The 6,000-nt window shown below is 52.9% G+C and overlaps 1 pseudogene; it reads right to left on the bottom strand.

The window, feature by feature from the left end:
* Positions 1-5,354: 5,354 nt before the first annotated feature.
* The window catches only part of LOC120875329, an 83,504-nt pseudogene continuing 82,858 nt past the window's right edge, over positions 5,355-6,000 (bottom strand).

The raw sequence follows: 6,000 nt of genomic DNA, 5'->3' as shown, positions 1-6,000 counted from the left end.
CTGAAGGTCAGAGGCCCACACTCTGGGCTGGAGGTGCCCCATCCTCAGCTCACATCCTGCCTGTGCTGCTGCTTAGCTGTGTTGCCTTAGGTGAATCATTTTACCTCCCTGAAGCACAGCTTCTGTGGGTATAAAATTAGGATAACTGCCCACCCACCTTGTGGGGCAAGCAGGCAGACTAGGCGAGAGTGTGGATATGAGGAACCCAGAGTGAGCTGAAGGTGAACCCAAGGGGTCAGGGGCACCAAACTGGGCTGTGCAGCTGGGGGTGCGCATGCAAGTGGGGGTCTGTCCTGGAACAGCCACTGGAGACCTGCCTCCTCCTAGCCCTCACTCAGCCAGACCAAGTCCTGCCTCTACCCCTCCCCATTTCCCGTCCAATCTCCTGCCCACCCTGCTGCCTGTGGACTCTGTCCAGGGCTGTTGACTCTTCTCATAACAAGGACATCATGGGCCTAGAGCCTTACAGTTCATGGAGCTCAGTGGACTGTAGTGGACAGCAGTCGCCAGAGCTGTGGGCTAGTAGGCCAGTCGTGCAGATGGGGCAGCTCGGGTGAAGGGACCTCAAACTCAAGCTCTCACTGCCAGGGAGCGACAGAAGCAGACCCCAAGCTGGAGTTCCTCACTCCCAGCCCTGCGCTCCTTCCAGCGTGCCTGGAATGGAGCCTTCCCAGCCAGGCCAGGCTCACAGGAGCTTGGAGGACGAGGCGCAGACGTTGCAACCACTCAGAAGCCCAGCCACACACGAACAGACACACCTTCGAACATGGCTTTCATTCATTCTTTTCCCCATTCATTTATACATTCATTGGCTCACCCCCTTCTTGTTTTTTTTTTTTTTTTTTTTTTAAGGCTGAGCCCACACAGCATGCAGGATTCTTAGTTCCCTGACCAGGGATGGAACCCATACCCCGGGCAGTGGAAGCACGGAACCCTAAACCACTGTACTGCCAGGGAATTCCCCCTTTGTTCTGTGTCCTGGACTCTGCCACGCCTGTTATGCCAAGGTATGCATGGCCTCTGTGTTTGTCCACAGGACCCACTAGTCACTCAAGGTCCTGAAAACCCCCTAGCCTGGGATAAGGAAGTGTGGAGAGGGTGAGTGTTGGGGTGGGGGTGTCCACCGGCCTCTACTCTTGATTTTGTTCCCCTAACTTCATGCCCACCCTCCCCCATCCCTAGACCTGCCCCTGCACTCACTGCTTTGGGGGTTACACTGAGTTCCTCTGCCAGACTAGCAAAGGCCAGTTTGCATCCTGGCTGCACCCCAGCCAAGCTTTGTGAGCTCAGGCCAGTCCCTGGACACAGTTGGCCGGTTTTCTCATCTCTGAGACGGGACTCTTACGCCTTTCTTCCTTTCTTATAGTGGAAGCAAATGAAAAGCACAGCCCTCACTGGTTCCCCTTTTCCCACTTGAAGCCCAGGCTGCTGCCTCCCCATCCGTACCAAACTGGAAGACCTGTACCATACAGACAGGGGTTGGGTCCCCTGACTCTCAGTTTTCTCATCTGTAACGTAGGAGTAAAAATACTCAATGGTATGTTGTGAGACTAAATTAGAAAATCAATGTATTTGGTGCACAGGTTCATTATAAACAATAGGAATGGATAAATAAAACAAACCCTCAAGTCTGCTCTAACTTCAAAACCAAACCAAACCAAACTCTGATCAGAAAATGCAGATGCTGTACGGCTCGTAGTATATCCCTTGGGACTCCCATCGTGGGCCCCATTTGTCTTTGACGTCCCACAGGCTGGACGCACTTGTGGAGGCAGACTGCCCAGAGGAAGTGGGCCTACCGCAGTCCCAGAAAGAGGCAGGAGGCAGAATTAGGAGTTAGGATGAGGCCCTGTGGGTCTTTCTGACTCAGGATGGTCTAGAGCAGCAGCCCAGGACCTGCGCTGTGTGAGGGACCCGAGCGGTGCGGTTGCTGCGGGAGAGGCCTCAAGTCTTCAGCTTTGAGCAGAGGCTCCATACAGGGCCGCTGCCAGCCCACACAGCCGGGGGAAAGGCGCCACACTGGGCAGACAGAGCCCTGCACCAGAGCGCCTGACAGGGAGAGCAGAGCGTGCACTGGACTCCAGGGGCTGGACATCCTTACACACTGCCCAGCCTGCAGCTGCCAGGGACCATGACCTCCCCAGCAACTCGGAGGCTGCCAGAGCAACTGCTCTTCCTCCATGCAGCAGCTCGCCCTGTGCCCATCGCCTCCAGGCCCACTCCTCCCCAGGCTGGATCCCGACACCCACTCCAGCCCCTTAGCCCCTCAGCACTGCCGGGCACAAAGCAGCATCAGTGTTGGGTTTCCACCAAAGGTCAGGAGGATGGAGAGGAGCATCACAGCTAAACACTTCAGGCAACCAAACGGAGGCCATCTTGTTTTAAAACCCATCAGCGGTTTCCTGTCCTGCCACACCTGACTCAGGCCACAGCTTGCAGCCATCTTCTATGGCTTCCCCAACCCCTGTCTGAAATGCTTGTTCTCCCACCCTCATTTGTAGCAATTTAGCCTTCCCGCCCCCACCCCAGCAAACCCGCTATGTCTCCATTTCTAAGCCCACCCAGGCAGCTTGCTAAACTAAGGGCACCTATCAGCCCAGGCCTCGCAACCTTCAGCTACAATGTCTCTTTTAACAAGCTACACCCGTTCACAGACAGTGCTTTCCTGCCCACCCACGTAGAGAAATGGACAAAGGATAGGAAGATTTATTCCTCTGGGATTTATTTCTTCTTCCCCATGAGTTTGGTCACTTTGCTACCTCATTTTTAATATGTGAAAGGCGATCTCAGCTTTTAGATGGTGAGCACGTGTTACAGGTTTATCATAAGCTAGTTAGCAAAGGAAGCAGTCAAGGAAAACAAAACACAATAGATTCCTCCAGTATGGGGGGAGAAGCTGTGTAATGAAGTGATTTGCAGCACAAACACAAAGCCAGACAGCCTAGTTTCGATCCAAGTTTTGCCCCTTTCTAGCTCTGTGACCTTAAGCAAGTTGATTTAACGTTTCTGTGCCTCGGTTTCCTCACCCATGAACAATGGATAATAACAGTACGGACGTCATAGGTTTGTTGCTGTGCCTGAAATCCAACTGAATTCAAATTAAGTTAATAAATATGTGTAAGCCACTAGCACAGTGCCTGGCACACAATAAACACGATAAGAGTGGTAGCTACTATTATTATGAGCAAGTTTATACAGGAGAAGAAAAAGGAATGTTAGATAAGGTTGTTTAACTATGTACAGGTCTGGTTAGCTTTACAGAGCTATAAAGCTGTCACATTCATATCAGCTGCATGGGTTAAACCTGGGTCAGACCAACTAGGACAGCCCTCAAATGACCAGGTGTGGGCTGTTAATCAGAAATAACCAGCTGCAGAAGTGGTGTGGGGTTTTGTATGTGTATGTGTGCGTCTGGGCTATCTTTCTTTCCCAGACATCAGCCTGTACCCCTTTGATGATCAGGCACATCTTTTAATCAAGCAGAACCTGGAGAACAGGAGGTGGCAGAGAGGATGAGAGAGCTGGGGAACCTGTTGCAATACTGCCAGATGGTACTGGGAGGGCTTGTAGAGAGGGCTTTGCTGCCACTAATTGATGGGCAGGAGGTGCTGTGTAGTGAGGCTGGGGAATGGGTAGCTGAAAGGCTCCTCTGTGGTCCTGGCTATGGGAATAGCTCTCAAGGGCCAGCCATGGTTTCTGGCCACTGGCCACACTGTCTTCTGAACCCTTGGCCTGTGTGGAGCTCCCTCCCTGAGTTCCCAGAGCCCTGGCAGGCCCCAGGTTCCTCTGCCCAGCCTTCTGCTGGCCTGAGTGTCCTGTGGAGGAGGGGAGGCAAGACTGCAGGAGGACCCAGCCAGGCTGAGCTGGAAGCCAAGAGGGGCTTGGCAACTTCTTGAGGACTGGCACAGTGCCTCTGCCTCCTCCAACCCCCCTCTGCCTCGCCCCAGGGAGCTGCTCAGGACCTGACTGAGCATTCAGTTAATAAAGCCGTGTTGATGTTGCCTGGTAAAAGTAAACCCAAAGACACAAGGTCACCTGACATTTAGTAGTTCTGGCCAATAGAAATATAATACCAGCCACATGTTTTTAAAAATTTTTCTAGTGGACACGAAAAGAGAAGAAAACAGGTGAAATTAATTTGAATATATTTTATTTAACCCAATTTATCCAAAATATTATTTTATATGTAATCAATACATGAAATTTTTAATGACATTTTAAAATTATTCATGACATTCTTTTACTTCAAACTAAGCCCTTGAAATCCTGTATTTTACACTCTTGCATGTATTCATGCCAACTAGCCCCTGCACGGGAGGAAAAAAAGTTTCCTTTGCCCTTCCAGGTTCAGTTGCAGAGGCCAGAGAATTAAATTGACAAAAGACAGATTAACAGAAGAAAAAACTGTATTTCGTATGTATTTGGGAGCCAACAAAGGAAGTAGCTGGCTCATTAAATGATTAAAGGTTTACAAACCTAACTGAGGAAAAAAATCGAGGGGAAATAATGGCTTCTATGGGAAAAAAACAAATAAGACTTCTTCAGGAATGATAAATGGGTTTTTAGGCAAACCATTGTAAGAAAGTTTGTGGTAATAATTGTCTATACAAGTATGAATGGTCTCTTGTCTTCTTTAGGGCCGTGAAACTCCCCTGGAGAGGGGATTTATGGTAGCCTCATTTCCCAGAAGCTGCTGCTTTTCGTCAGATAAGGGAAGCTCCCAGGAGACTATTTTCCTGCATCTGTTGAATCTCAAATATCCTCAGCTTAAAAGGATCTTCATGCCAACTCTGTGGTTCCAAGTGGGTCCCCACACTATATTTCAAGTGTTCAACAGCCACAAGTGGCTAGTGGTTACCTTACTGGAGAGCGCAGGTGCACAATCACCAAACAGTGGTGTCCCCGGACCCGGCTCGATGGGGCCAGCGTCCCTTCTGCGGCCCCCCAGGCCTGTTCCGGCCCATCTAGTGCAGGCCAGAGGCGGGGGCCCTCTGCCTCCTCCGGCGCCCGAGGCTCAACTCAGGCTCCGACGTGCAAGCTGTGGCTATTGCGCCGCAACACCTTTTTCAGAACGCAAACCCGCTGTGGGGGTGGCGGGCAGGTCTTCCTTCTACCCAGAGGGTCGCTGTCCCGCCGCAAATCGGGAGAGGGGAGATGCTAGGATACTATAAAGTCATCTTTTTGTTCTGTGTGACTCACGGTCATCCAGGCCCCTCGGAGGGGAGGGTCTGCGTTCTGGGACACCTGGCTTTTTGCGAGCTACACCGCTCAAGGAAAAAGCCCGGCTCTGGCCGCAGCCATTTCTTTCGGGGGTCGGCCCCTCGCCCCGGGGTCAGGGCGCACCTCTCCTGCCCCTAGTTGGATGGCACAGAACCCTCACGCAGCCCCCTGGTTTCACAGGTGGGGAAACTGAGGTGCAGTTCCTGTGCGGCCACGCCGTGGCCCTTCTCTCCAGCTGAATCGGTTTCCACGAAGTCCCAGGGGCCGCCCGAGAAAACCTGGACGCCTTCCTGCTCTGAGGAGCCTGGGGAGGGAGATGCCTCGCCAACTCTCCGCTCCTCGGACACAGGCGGCGGGCGGGCGGGCGGGCGGGTGAGGGCCGCGGGGACCAGGCGGCCGGGGCTTGAAACTCCAGGGGACCGTGATGTAACTCGGCGCCGGGCTTGCACGAGAAGCCCCAGGCGCCGCCGCGGCTTGTTTACCGAGTCGGGAGTTTACCGGGGGCGGAGTCATAGGCGCCTGGGCCCCGCCCCCGGTGCGCCCCGCCCCCTGGACCCCCCCCACGCTGGTCGCTGAGACTGTCCTCCTTGGGATCCCAAGAGTCCAGAGCCTCGAAACAGAGCTCCAGTGGATTGGTCTTGTTTCAGTCTTAGATGTTTGAAGACCTAAAGCGGTGCCCAGGGGTGACTGTGAGCAGCTGAGCCCCTAAAGCAACTCACAATAGCGTTCAGTTCAGTTCAGTCGCTCAGTCGTGTCCGACTCTTTGCGACCCCATGAATC

The sequence above is a fragment of the Oryx dammah genome, unplaced genomic scaffold (assembly GCF_014754425.2).
Source record: "Oryx dammah isolate SB20612 unplaced genomic scaffold, SCBI_Odam_1.1 HiC_scaffold_16, whole genome shotgun sequence".
NCBI classification, from domain to species: Eukaryota; Metazoa; Chordata; class Mammalia; order Artiodactyla; family Bovidae; genus Oryx; species Oryx dammah.
This window is presented reverse-complemented; position numbering and strand designations above follow the sequence as displayed.